Source organism: Lissotriton vulgaris, chromosome 12 (genome assembly GCF_964263255.1).
Source record: "Lissotriton vulgaris chromosome 12, aLisVul1.2, whole genome shotgun sequence".
In the NCBI taxonomy this organism is placed as follows: Eukaryota; Metazoa; Chordata; class Amphibia; order Caudata; family Salamandridae; genus Lissotriton; species Lissotriton vulgaris.
In genome coordinates, this window is record NC_141700.1 from 444,773,164 (window position 1) to 444,787,486 (window position 14,323).

General features: G+C 33.3%; 9 non-coding genes across 9 annotated transcripts; all 9 read right to left on the reverse strand.

Moving 5' to 3' along the window:
- Positions 1 to 525: 525 nt before the first annotated feature.
- TRNAT-AGU (transfer RNA threonine (anticodon AGU)) lies at positions 526 to 599 on the reverse strand. The gene has a single exon. It is a non-coding gene; the product is annotated as a tRNA-Thr (tRNA).
- A 945-nt stretch (positions 600 to 1,544) lies between these two features.
- On the reverse strand, positions 1,545 to 1,618 carry TRNAT-AGU (transfer RNA threonine (anticodon AGU)). The gene has a single exon. It is a non-coding gene; the product is annotated as a tRNA-Thr (tRNA).
- Positions 1,619 to 4,600: 2,982 nt separating this feature from the next.
- Positions 4,601 to 4,674, reverse strand: TRNAT-AGU (transfer RNA threonine (anticodon AGU)). The gene has a single exon. It is a non-coding gene; the product is annotated as a tRNA-Thr (tRNA).
- Positions 4,675 to 5,620: 946 nt separating this feature from the next.
- TRNAT-AGU (transfer RNA threonine (anticodon AGU)) lies at positions 5,621 to 5,694 on the reverse strand. The gene has a single exon. It is a non-coding gene; the product is annotated as a tRNA-Thr (tRNA).
- Positions 5,695 to 6,128: 434 nt separating this feature from the next.
- On the reverse strand, positions 6,129 to 6,201 carry TRNAT-CGU (transfer RNA threonine (anticodon CGU)). Its single transcript has one exon. It is a non-coding gene; the product is annotated as a tRNA-Thr (tRNA).
- A 1,964-nt stretch (positions 6,202 to 8,165) lies between these two features.
- On the reverse strand, positions 8,166 to 8,238 carry TRNAT-CGU (transfer RNA threonine (anticodon CGU)). Its single transcript has one exon. It is a non-coding gene; the product is annotated as a tRNA-Thr (tRNA).
- A 435-nt stretch (positions 8,239 to 8,673) lies between these two features.
- Positions 8,674 to 8,747, reverse strand: TRNAT-AGU (transfer RNA threonine (anticodon AGU)). The gene has a single exon. It is a non-coding gene; the product is annotated as a tRNA-Thr (tRNA).
- Positions 8,748 to 10,201: 1,454 nt separating this feature from the next.
- TRNAT-CGU (transfer RNA threonine (anticodon CGU)) lies at positions 10,202 to 10,274 on the reverse strand. Its single transcript has one exon. It is a non-coding gene; the product is annotated as a tRNA-Thr (tRNA).
- A 945-nt stretch (positions 10,275 to 11,219) lies between these two features.
- On the reverse strand, positions 11,220 to 11,292 carry TRNAT-CGU (transfer RNA threonine (anticodon CGU)). The gene has a single exon. It is a non-coding gene; the product is annotated as a tRNA-Thr (tRNA).
- Positions 11,293 to 14,323: the final 3,031 nt, after the last annotated feature.

A 14,323-nucleotide genomic window follows, 5' to 3' on the forward strand; every position in this document is an offset into this window, starting at 1 on the left:
ATGGAGAAAATAGTTAAATGCTGCTGAGAATTGAACTCAGGATTTCTTGTTTATGAGACAGGAGCTTTAACCACTAAGCCACAGCACCAACAGTAATTGCAAAAAATGCATAAAGAATTTATTGTTGATGATGAAAATGTGTTTTCTGCTATAAATTCTTCTTTATATGTATTGTAATCTTAAACACGAAAACATACTCAATCACTACGCAAGTATTATTATGTTTTAATAAACAGGTACTCTCATAAAACCCAATTTCATTTCTTGAATTCTTTACAATTTTTTTTCATGAAGGTAATAATATTGCTCCAATCTAGGTAAACATTTCATCTACGTCTTTCTCATAGATATGTATTTTTTTAATTTGGCAATAACAGTATTCATTCTATAATCTTGAAAATACTTGGGTTTTTATAATGTTAAAGATGATCTGTTAAACAGTAAGATGAATCAGACTTTTATATTTTAATTGTATCGGAATAAGACCTAATGAAAATGATTTGTTATATAACAATGAGAAAAGCAAGGCCCTGCTGAGATTTGAACTCAGGATCTCCTGTTTACTAGACAGGCGCTTTAACCAGCTAAGCCACAGGACCCACTTGATTCTTAAATTTGAAACACTTTTCTTTATGGTGTTCAAGAGAATATTGCTTTTTCACTTTCTTATTCTTTTCTAAGTTCACACACTTCTCTACTCAAACACTTAGGATGAATGAAGACTCTTCACTTATTCAAAAACACCTCTCGAATTTGAAGTTTACCCTATTCATATCATTTTAAAATATACCTTGCTGAAGAATGGATTAGTTGAATTCCGCAATAGAGTGATCATTCACCTCTAGCTTGTTCTTTGTCATTTTCTTTTCCCTATTTCAGTCAATGCATTCCTACAAAAATCTTCACAATACCAAGCATTTAATTTAATTTTTAAGATAACTTATTCTAAAGTTCATAGAACCAGATGTTTATTCTTAAATTGTATTCAACACTTGTTTGATGTAAATTATTCGGAAAGCATGGAGAAAACAGTTAGGTGATGCTGAGATTCTAACTCACGATTTCCTGTTTATGAGACAGGCGCTTTAACCACTAAGCCACAGCACCAACCTTAATAGTAAAAAATGCATAAATAATTCATTGTTGATGATGAAAATGTGTTTTCTACTATAAATTCTACTTTATATGTATTGTAATCTTAAACACGAAAAGATACTCAATCACTACGCAAGGATTAATATGTTTTAATAAACAGGTACTCTTATAAAACCCAATTTCATTTCTTGAATTCTTTAAAAAAAAAAATCATGAAGGTAATAATATTGCTCAAATCTAGGTAGAAATTTCATCTACGTCTTTCTCATAGATATATATTTTTTTCATTTTGCAATAACAGTATTCATTCTATAATCTTGAAAATACTTGGGTTTTTATAAGGTTTAAAATGATCTTTTCAACAGTAAGATGAATCAGACTTTTATATGTTAATTGAATCGGAATAAAACCTGATGAAAATGATTTGTTATATAACAATGAGAAAAGCAAGGCACTGCTGAGAGTTGAACTCAGGATCTCCTGTTTACTAGACAGGCGCTTTAACCAGCTAAGCCACAGCACCCACTTGATTCTTAATTTTGAAAGACTTTTCTTTATGGTGTTCAAGAGAATATTGCTTTTTCACTTTCATATTCTTTTCTAAGTTCACACACTTCTCTACTCATGAACTTAAGATGAATGAAGACTCTTCACTTTTTCAAAAACACCTCTCTAATTTGAAGTTTACCCTATTCATATCATTTTAAAATATACCTTGCTGAAGAATGGATTAGTTGAATTCAACAATAGAGTGATGATTCACCTCTATCTTGTTCTTTGTCATTTTCTTTTTCCTATTTCAGTCAATGCATTCCTACAAAAATCTTCACAATACCAAGCATTTTATTTAATTTTTAAGATAACTTATTCTAAAGTTCATAGAACCAGATGTTTATTCTTAAATTGTATTCAATACTTGTTTGATGAAAATATTCGGAAAGCATGGAGAAAACCGTTAGGTGCTGCTGGAATTTGAACTCAGAATTTCCTGTTTACGAGACAGGCACTTTAACCACTAAGCCACAGCACCAACGTTAATCGTAAAAAATGCATAAATAATTTATTGTTGATGATGAAAATGTGGTTCTGCTATAAATTCTTCTTTATATGTATTGTAATCTTAAACACGAAAAGATACTCAATCACTACGCAAGGATTAATATGTTTTAATAAACAGGTACTCTTATAAAACCCAATTTCATTTCTTGAATTCTTTACAATTTTTTATTCATGAAGGTATTAATATTGCTCAAATCTAGGTAGAAATTTCATCTACGTCTTTCTCATAGATATGTATTTTTTTATTTTGCAATAACAGTATTCATTCTATAATCTTGAAAATACTTGGGTTTTTATAAGGTTTAAGATGATCTGTTCAACAGTAAGATGAATCAGACTTTTATATTTTAATTGTATCGGAATAAGACCTAATGAAAATGATTTGTTATATAACAATGAGAAAAGCAAGGCGCTGCTGAGAGTTGAACTCAGGATCTCCTTTTTACTAAACAGGCGGTTTAACCAGCTAAGCCACAGCACCCTCTTGATTCTTAATTTTGAAACACTTTTCTTTATGGTGTTCAAGAGAATATTGCTTTTTCACTTTCATATTCTTTTCTAAGTTCACACACTTCTCTACTCATGAACTTAAGATGAATGAAGACTCTTCACTTATTCAAAAACACCTCTCTAATTTGAAGTTTACCCTATTCATATCATTTTAAAATTTACCTTGCTGAAGAATGGATTAGTTGAATTCAACAATAGAGTGATCATTCACCTCTATCTTGTTCTTTGTCATTTTCTTTTCCCTATTTCAATCAATGCATTCCTACAAAAATCTTCACAATACCAAGTATTTTATTTAATTTTTAAGATAACTTATTCTAAAGTTCATAGAACCAGTTGTTTATACTTAAATTGTATTCAACACTTGTTTGATGAAAATTATTCGGAAAGCATGAAGAAAACAGTTAAATGCTGCAGAGATTTGAACTCAGGATTTCCAGTTTACGAGATAGGAGCTTTAACCACTAAGCCACAGCACCAACGGTAACAGTAAAAAATGCATAAATAATTTATTGTTGATGATGAAAATGTGTTTTCTGCTATAAATTCTTCTTTATATGTATTGTAATCTTAAACACGAAAAGATACTCAATCACTACGCAAGGATTCATTTGTTTTAATAAACAGGTACTCTTATAAAACCCAATTTAATTTCTTGAATTCTTTACAATTTTTTTTCATCAAGGTAATAATATTGCTCCAATCTAGGTAGACATTTCATCTACGTCTTTCTCATAGATATATATTTTTTTCATTTTGCAATAACAGTATTCATTCTATAATCTTGAAAATACTTGGGTTTTTATAAGCTTAAAGATGATCTGTTCAACAGTAAGATGAATCAGACTTTTATATTTTAATTGTGTCGGAATAAGACCTAATGAAAATGATTTGTCATATAACAATGAGAAAAGCAAGGCACTGCTGAGAGTTGAACTCAGGATCTCCTGTGTACTAGACAGGCACTTTAACCAGATAAGCCACAGCACCCACTTGATTCTTAAAATTGAAATACTTTTCTTTATGTTGTTCAAGAGAATATTGCTTTTTCACTTTCATATTCTTTTCTAAGTTCACACACTTCTCTACTCAAACACTTATGAATGAAGACTCTTCACTTATTCAAAAACACCTCTCTAATTTGAAGTTTACCCTATTCATATCATTTTAAAATATACCTTGCTGAAGAATGGATTAGTTGAATTCAACAATAGAGTGATCATTCAGCTCTATCTTGTTCTTTGTCATTTTCTTTTCCCTATTTCAGTCAATGCATTCCTACAAAAATCTTCACAATACCAAGTATTTTATTTAATTTTTAAGATAACTTATTCTAAAGTTCATAGAACCAGATGTTTATACTTAAATTGTATTCAACACTTGTTTGATGAAAAATATTCGGAAAGCATGGAGAAAACAGTTAAATGCTGCTGAGATTTGAACTCAGGATTTCCTGTTTACGAGACAGGAGCTTCAACCACTAAGCCACAGCACCAACGGTAATAGTAAAAAATGCATAAATAATTTATTGTTGATGATGAAAATGTGTTTTCTGCTATAAATTCTTCTTTATATGTATTGTAATCTTAAACACGAAAAGATACTCAATCACTACGCAAGGATTAATATGTTTTAATAAACAGGTACTCTTATAAAACTCAATTTCATTTCTTGAATTCTTTACAACTTTTTTTTCATGAAGGTAATAATATTGCTCCGATCTAGGTAGACATTTCATCTACGTCTTTCTCATAGATAAGTATTTTTTTTTTCATTTTGCAATAACAGTATTCATTCTATAATCTTGAAAATACTTGGGTTTTTATAAGGTTAAAGATGATCTGTTCAACAGTAAGATGAATCAGACTTTTATATTTTAATTGTATCGGAATAAGACCTAATAAAAATGATTTGTTATATAACAATGAGAAAAGCAAGGCACTGCTGAGAGTTGAACTCAGGATCTCCTGTTTACTAGACAGGCACTTTAACCAGCTAAGCCACAGCACCCACTTGATTCTTAAATTTGAAACACTTTTCTTTATGATGTTCAAGAGAATATTGCTTTTTCACTTTCATATTCTTTTCTAAGTTCACACACTTCTCTACTCAAACACTTAAGATGAATGAAGACTCTTCACTTATTCAAAAACACCTCTCTAATTTGAAGTTTACCCTATTCATATCATTTTAAAATATACCTTGCTGAAGAATGGATTAGTTGAATTCAACAATAGAGTGATCATTCACCTCTATCTTGTTCTTTGTCATTTTCTTTTCCCTATTTCAGTCAATGCATTCCTACAAAAATCTTCACAATACCAAGCATTTTATTTAATTTTTAAGATAACTTATTCTAAAGTTCATAGAACCAGATGTTTATACTTAGATTGTATTCAACACTTGTTTGATGAAAATTATTCGGAAAGCATGGAGAAAACAGTTAAATGCTGCTGAGAATTGAACTTAGGATTTCCTGTTTACGAGACAGGAGCTTTAACCACTAAGCCACAGCACCAACAGTAATAGTAAAAAATGCATAAAGAATTTATTGTTAATGATGAAAATGTGTTTTCTGCTATAAATTCTTCTTTATATGTATTGTAATCTTAAACACGAAAAGATACTCAATCACTACGCAAGGATTCATATGTTTTAATAAAGAGGTACTCTTATAAAACCCAATTTCATTTCTTGAATTCTTTACAAATTTTTTTCATGAAGGTAATAATATTGCTCCAATCTAGGTAGACATTTCATCTACGTCTTTCTCATAGATATGTACTTTTTTTCATTTTGCAATAACAGTATTCATTCTATAATCTTGAAAATACCTGGGTTTTTATAAGGTTAAAGATGATCTGCTCAACACTAAGATGAATCAGACTTTTATATTTTATTTGTATCGGAATAAGACCTAATGAAAATGATTTGTTATATAACAATGAGAAAAGCAAGGCACTGCTGAGAGTTGAACTCAGGATCTCCTGTTTACTAGACAGGCGCTTTAACCATCTAAGCCACAGCACCCACTTGATTCTTAAGTTTGAAACACTTTTCTTTATGGTGTTCAAGAGAATATTGCTTTTTCACTTTCATATTCTTTTCTAAGTTCACACACTTCTCTACTCAAACATTTAAGATGAATGAAGACTCTTCACTTATTCAAAAACACCTCTCTAATTTGAAGTTTACCCTATTCATATCATTTTAAAATATACCTTGCTGAAGAATGGATTAGTTGAATTCAACAATAGAGTGATCACTCACCTCTATCTTGTTCTTTGTCATTTTCTTTTCCCTATTTCAGTCAATGCATTCCTACAAAAATCTTCACAACACCAAGCATTTTATTAAATTTTTAAGATAACTTATTCTAAGGTTCATAGAACCAGATGTTTATTCTTAAATTGTATTCAACATTTGTTTGATGAAAATTATTCGGAAAGCATGGAGAAAACATTTGGTGCTGCTGAGATTTGAACTCAGGATTTCCTGTTTACGAGACAGGCGCTTTAACCACTAAGCCACAGCACCAACGTTAATAGTACAAAATGCATAAATAATTCATTGTTGATGATGAAAATGTGTTTTCTGCTATAAATTCTTCTTTATATGTATTGTAATCTTAAACACGAAAAGATACTCAATCACTACGCAAGGATTGATATGTTTTAATAAACAGGTACTCTTATAAAACCCAATTTCATTTCTTGAATTCTTTACAATTTTTTTTCATGAAGGTAATAATATTGCTCCAATCTAGGTAGACATTTCATCTACGTCTTTCTCATAGATATGTATTTTTTTCATTTTGCAATAACAGTATTCATTCTATAATCTTGAAAATACTTGGGTTTTTATAAGGTTAAAGATGATCTGTTCAACAGTAAGATGAATCAGACTTTTATATTTTAATTGTATCGGAATAAGACCTAATGAAAATGATTTGTTATATAACAATGAAAAAAGCAAGGCACTGCTGAGAGTTGAACTCAGGATCTCCTGTTTACTAGACAGGCGCTATAACCAGCTAAGCCACAGCAACCAATTGATTCTTAATTTTGAAACACTTTTCTTTATGATGTTCAAGAGAATATTGCTTTTTCACTTTCATATTCTTTTCTAAGTTCACACACTTCTCTACTCATGAACTTAAGATGAATGAAGACTCTTCACTTATTCAAAAACACCTCTCTAATTTGAAGTTTACCCTATTCATATCATTTTAAAATATACCTTGCTGAAGAATGGATTAGTTGAATAGAACAATAGAGTGATCATTCACCTCTATCTTGTTCTTTGTCATTTTCTTTTCCCTATTTCAGTCAATGCATTCCTACAAAAATCTTCACAATACAAAGCATTTTATTTAATTTTTAAGATAACTTATTCTAAAGTTCATAGAACCAGATGTTTATTCTTAAATTGTATTCAACATTTGTTTGATGTAAATTATTCGGAAAGCATGGAGAAAACAGTTAGGTGCTGCTGAGATTTGAACTCAGGATTTCCTGTTTACGAGAGAGGCGCTTTAACCACTAAGCCACAGCACCAACGTTAATAGTAAGAAATGCATAAATAATTCATTGTTGATGATGAAAATGTGTTTCCTGCTATAAATTCTTCTTTATATGTATTGTAATCTTAAACACGAAAACATACTCAATCACTACGCAAGTATTAATATGTTTTAATAAACAGGTACTCTTATAAAACCCAATTTCATTTCTTGAATTCTTTACAATTTATTTCATGAAGGTAATAATATTGCTCCAATCTAGGTAGACATTTCATCTACGTCTTTCTCATAGATATGTATTTTTGTCATTTTGCAATAACAGTATTCATTCTATAATCTTGAAAATACTTGGGTTTTTATGATGTTAAAGATGATCTGTTCAACAGTAATATGAATCAGACTTTTATATTTTAATTGTATCGGAATAAGACCTAATGAAAATGATTTGGTATATAACAATGAGAAAAGCAAGGCGCTGCTGAGATTTGAACTCTGGATCTCCTGTTTACTAGACTGGCACTTTAACCAGCTAAGCCACAGCACCCACTTGATTCTTAAATTTGAAACACTTTTCTTTATGGTGTTCAAGAGAATATTGCTTTTTCACTTTCATATTCTTTTCTAAGTTCACACACTTCTCTACTCAAACACTTAAGATGAATGAAGACTCTTCACTTATTCAAAAACACCTCTCTAATTTGAAGTTTACCCTATTCATATCATTTTAAAATATACCTTGCTGAAGAATGGATTAGTTGAATTCAACAATAGAGTGATCATTCACCTCTATCTTGTTCTTTGTCATTATCTTTTCCCTATTTCATTCAATGCATTCCTACAAAAATCTTCACAATACCAAGCATTTTATTTAATTTTTAAGATAACTTATTCTAAAGTTCATAGAACCAGATGTTTATACTTAAATTGTATTCAACACTTGTTTGATGAAAATTATTCGGAAATCATGGAGAAAACAATTAGGTGCTGCTGAGATTTGAACTCAGGATTTCCTGTTTACGAGACAGGCGCTTTAACCACTAAGCCACAGCACCAACGGTAATAGTAAGAAATGCATACATAATTTATTGTTGATGATGAAAATGTGTTTCCTGCTATAAATTCTTCTTTATATGTATTGTAATCTTAAACACGAAAACATACTCAATCACTACGCAAGTATTAATATGTTTAATAAACAGGTACTCTTATAAAACCCAATTTCATTTCTTGAATTCTTTACAATTTTTTTCATGAAGGTAATAATATTGCTCAAATCTAGGTAGAAATTTCATCTACGTCTTTCTCATAGATATGTATTTTTTTCATTTGGCAATAACAGTATTCATTCTATAATCTTGAAAATACTTGGGTTTTTATAAGGTTAAAGATGATCTGTTCAACAGTAAGATGAATCAGACTTTTATATTTTAATTGTATCGGAATAAGACCTAATGAAAATGATTTGTTATATAACAATGCGAAAAGCAAGGCACTGCTGAGAGTTGAACTCAGGATCTCCTGTTTACTAGACAGGCGCTTTAACCAGCTAAGCCACAGCACCCACTTGATTCTTAAATTTGAAACACTTTTCTTTATGGTGTTCAAGAGAATATTGCTTTTTCACTTTCATATTCTTTTCTAAGTTCACACACTTCTCTACTCAAACACTTAAGATGAATGAAGACTCTTCACTCATTCAAAAACACCTCTCTAATTTGAAGTTTACCCTATTCATATCATTTTAAAATATACCTTGCTGAAGAATGGATTAATTGAATTCAACAATAGAGTGATCATTCACCTCTATCTTGTTCTTTGTCATTTTCTTTTCCCTATTTCAATCAATGCATTCCTACAAAAATCTTCACAATACCAAGTATTTTATTTAATTTTTAAGATAACTTATTCTAAAGTTCATAGAGCCAGATGTTTATACTTAAATTGTATTCAACACTTGTTTGATAAAAATTATTCGGAAAGCATGAAGAAAACAGTTAAATGCTGCTGAGATTTGAACTCAGGATTTCCTGTTTACGAGATAGGAGTTTTAACCACTAAGCCACAGCACCAACGGTAATAGTAAAAAATGCATAAATAATTTATTGTTGATGATGAAAATGTGTTTTCTGCTATAAATTCTTCTTTACATGTATTGTAATCTTAAACACGAAAAGATACTCTATCACTTTGCAAAGATTCATATGTTTTAATAAACAGGTACTCTTATAAAACCCAATTTCATTTCTTGAATTCTTTACAATTTTTTTTCATGAAGGTAATAATATTGCTCCAATCTAGGTAGACATTTCATCTACGTCTTTCTCATAGATATGTATTTTTTTCATTTTGCAATAACAGTATTCATTCTATAATCTTGAAAATACTTGGGTTTTTATAAGGTTAAAGATGATCTGTTCAACAGTAAGATGAATCAGACTTTTATATTTTAATTGTATCGGAATAAGACCTAATGAAAATGATTTGTTATATAACAATGAGAAAAGCAAGGCACTGCTGAGAGTTGAACTCAGGATCTCCTGTTTACTAGACAGGTGCTTTAACCAGCTAAGCCAAAGCACCTACTTGATTCTTAAATTTGAAACACTTTTCTTTATGGTGTTCAAGAGAATATTGCTTTTTCACTTTCATATTCTTTTCTAAGTTCCTACACTTCTCTACTCAAACACTTAAGATGAATGAAGACTCTTCACTTATTCAAAAACACCTCTCTAATTTGAAGTTTACCCTATTCATATCATTTTAAAATATACCTTACTGAAGAATGGATTAGTTGAATTCAACAATAGAGTGATCATTTACCTCTATCTTGTTCTTTGTCATTTTCTTTTCCCTATTTCAGTCAATGCATTCCTACAAACATCTTCACAATACCAAGCATTTTATTTAATTTTTAAGATAACTTATTCTAAACTTCATAGAACCAGATGTTTATTCTTAAATTGTATTCAACATTTGTTTGATGTAAATTATTCGGAAAGCATGGAGAAAACATTTAGGTGCTGCTGAGATTTGAACTCAGGATTTCCTGTTTACGAGACAGGCGCTTTAACCACTAAGCCACAGCACCAACGTTAATAGTAAGAAATGCATAAATAATTCATTGTTGATGATGAAAATGTGTTTCCTGCTATAAATTCTTCTTTATATGTATTGTAATCTTAAACACGAAAACATACTCAATCACTACGCAAGTATTAATATGTTTTAATAAACAGGTACTCTTATAAAACCCAATTTCATTTCTTCAATTCTTTACAATTTATTTCATGAAGGTAATAATATTGCTCCAATCTTGGTAGACATTTCATCTACGTCTTTCTTATAGATATGTATTTTTGTCATTTTGCAATAACAGTATTCATTCTATAATCTTGAAAATACTTGGGTTTTTATGATGGTAAAGATGATCTGTTCAACAGTAAGATGAATCAGACTTTTATATTTTAATTGTATCGGAATAAGACCTAATGAAAATGATTTGTTATATAACAATGAGAAAAGCAAGGCGCTGCTGAGATTTGAACTCATGATCTCCTGTTTACTAGACTGGCGCTTTAACCAGCTAAGCCACAGCACCCACTTGATTCTTAAATTTGAAACACTGTTCTTTATGGTGTTCAAGAGAATATTGCTTTTTCACTTTCATATTCTTTTCTAAATTCACACACTTCTCTACTCAAACACTTAAGATGAATGAAGACTCTTCACTTATTCAAAAACACCTCTCTAATTTGAAGTTTACCCTATTCATATCATTTTAAAATATACCTTGCTGAAGAATGGATTAGTTGAATTCAACAATAGAGTGATCATTCACCTCTATCTTGTTCTTTGTCATTATCTTTTCCCTATTTCAGTCAATGCATTCCTACAAAAATCTTCACAATACCAAGCATTTTATTTAATTTTTAAGATAACTTATTCTAAAGTTCATAGAACCAGATGTTTATACTTAAATTGTATTCAACACATGTTTGATGAAAATTATTCGGAAAGCATGGAGAAAACAGTTAGGTGCTGCTGAGATTTGAACTCAGGATTTCCTGTTTACGAGACAGGCGCTTTAACCACTAAGCCACAGCACCAACGGTAATAGTAAGAAATGCATAAATAATTCATTGTTGATGATGAAAATGTGTTTCCTGCTATAAATTCTTCTTTATATGTATTGTAATCTTAAACACGAAAACATACTCAATCACTACGCAAGTATTAATATGTTTTAATAAACAGGTACTCTTATAAAACTCAATTTCATTTCTTGAATTCTTTAAAAAAAAAATCATGAAGGTAATAATATTGCTCAAATCTAGGTAGAAATTTCATCTACGTCTTTCTCATAGATATGTATTTTTTTCATTTGGCAATAACAGTATTCATTCTATAATCTTGAAAATACTTGTGTTTTTATAAGGTTTAAGATGATCTGTTCAACAGTAAGATGAATCAGACTTTTATATTTTAATTGTATCGGAATAAGACCTAATGAAAATGATTTGTTATATAACAATGCGAAAAGCAAGGCACTGCTGAGAGTTGAACTCAGGATCTCCTGTTTACTAGACAGGCGCTTTAACCAGCTAAGCCACAGCATCCACTTGATTCTTAAATTTGAAACACTTTTCTTTATGGTGTTCAAGAGAATATTGCTTTTTCACTTTCATATTCTTTTCTAAGTTCACACACTTCTCTACTCAAACACTTAAGATGAATGACGACTCTTCACTTATTCAAAAACACCTCTCTAATTTGAAGTTTACCCTATTCATATCATTTTAAAATATACCTTGCTGAAGAATGGATTAATTGAATTCAACAATAGAGTGATCATTCACCTCTATCTTGTTCTTTGTCATTTTCTTTTCCCTATTTCAATCAATGCATTCCTACAAAAATCTTCACAATACCAAGTATTTTATTTAATTTTTAAGATAACTTATTCTAAAGTTCATAGAACCAGATGTTTATACTTAAATTGTATTCAACACTTGTTTGATGAAAATTATTCGGAAAGCATGAAGAAAACAGTTAAATGCTGCTGAGATTTGAACTCAGCATTTCCTGTTTACGAGATAGGAGCTTTAACCACTAAGCCACAGCACCAACGGTAATAGTAAAAAATGCATAAATAATTTATTGTTGATGATGAAAATGTGTTTCTGCTATAAATTCTTCTTTATATGTATTGTAATCTTAAACACGAAAAGATACTCAATCACTACGCAAAGATTCATATGTTTTAATGGAAAGGGGCGACCACTCGGTCCCCCCGAACGTATGGTGGAGTACCCCGATCCCCCCGGGAGGCCATCTTGGGCGGGAGGCGAGTCTCGGCTGGTATGCCCGAAGCGGCGTAGCCGGGGCGCGCCTTTTCCCGCCCTGGAGTGGGTTGTCCTAGACGCTGACGCCGCCGGCCACGCCCCCGGAGGCAGGCAGAGGCGGGTTTACGCCCGCCCGAAGACGGATAAAAGGAGCAACAAGCCAAGAAAGCATCCTCTTGTTCCTGTGCTCTGAAGCTGCACCTCCCCGCTGCACGTGAGCTCGAGACGGAACGAAGAGCCAATTTTGAGCGTTGTAATTTTGTTCTTGTTTTACAGATATCTTCGTTGGAGAATGCCGGGCAAGAAGGTCGGAAAGCGGGTCGGTACCGATCAAATGCTCCGCATGCTCGTGAAGGAGGTAGCCGAGTTGAAGAAACAGATGGCGGTAAAGAACGGGGAGGGAGGCCCGAAGCGAATCGTCGGACCAGCATTGCCGGGAGTTGTCCCTAGCGGGAGAGGCAAGAGGTCCAAGAGGGGGGCACCTGGGGGGGAGGCCCCGGTTCCCGATACACCGATAGAGGAGCCAATCCCGGTTCCGAAGGAGGGGCATCCGATCCCCGTGGTAGTCACCCCCGTGAACGGGGAAGATATGCCTCCCGAGTTGGCTGCACAACTGGCAGCGTGGTTGGGAAAAGATAGTGAGGGCACCACGGCGGACGACGCCAGGGCAGTAATGAGACAATTGCGGGAATCTAGAGAGGCTGCGAAGGCACCATCTTCTGTTCCCCCACAGGTTCCGGTGGCTGAGATTGCAGCAGGCGCGAGTTCGGCAGCAAGTACAGCACCTAGTTCAGGTAAGCAGCTACTGCCGATTGCGGGGGAGGGGTCTGTACCCTCACGAAGGGAGAAAGTGGCCCAGCATGTTCCACTCGAAATTAAGGAAAAGATTTGGGCTGATAAGTATGTGAACATGTTTTCTTTGCTTACTGATCATTACGAGATCGAGCATGTGAAGGGCCAAAAAGAGCTTATGCATCCGAGTATTTGGCGCGCAAAAATGGCCGCCTTTAAGGTCAACGAGAACATAGGTACTTGGGGCAGAGCGTTTGGCATTTTCACCTCCATTATGGGTGAGCGAAGGCCTGAGTTGTTGACGGAATTACCTATTTATCAGACACGTATCATGGAATATTCTCTAGCGTACGAGGGCAATCAGTGGTTTTGTTATGACAATATTTTTAGGAAGGCTAAGGAGCACGACCCAGCCTTAACTTGGGATTGTTATGACTCCATTTCTTGGCAAAAAATGGAGAATTCAGGCATGTTAAAGGTACCATTGTCGGGGGGTGTCGGGGGTGAGTCTTCCCGCCAAACCTCTGGGACACCCTTTCGGACGGGTGCAGGTAACGAGCATCACTCGAAGTCGAGTGGCAACGCAGGTAAAAAGGGGATTTGTTGGAATTTTAACAGGGGAAAATGTACAAGGCCTCAGGGGGCATGCAAGTTTAGACACGAATGTGGGGGGTGTGGACAGTCCTCTCATCCCGAGACCATGTGCAGAGCCAAAACGGGTGATAACGGTGGTAGGGGAAGCGCCAAACAGGTCTGAAATAGTCCGAGGGGCGCCTTTACCTACCCCGGTTGATACCATGGCAATGATTCCTTGGCTCAATGAATACCCGGATCATGTCTCCGCTGGGGTGTTGCGAGACGGGTTTTCGTATGGTTTCCGCATTCCGGTGGGGGATTTTCAGGGTAAAACAAGTTGTAAGAACCAACAGTCGGTCCTGAAGCATACGGCGGTGGTACAGATAAAGATTGGGAAAGAGGTGACTCGAGTGCGGGTTGCCGGTCC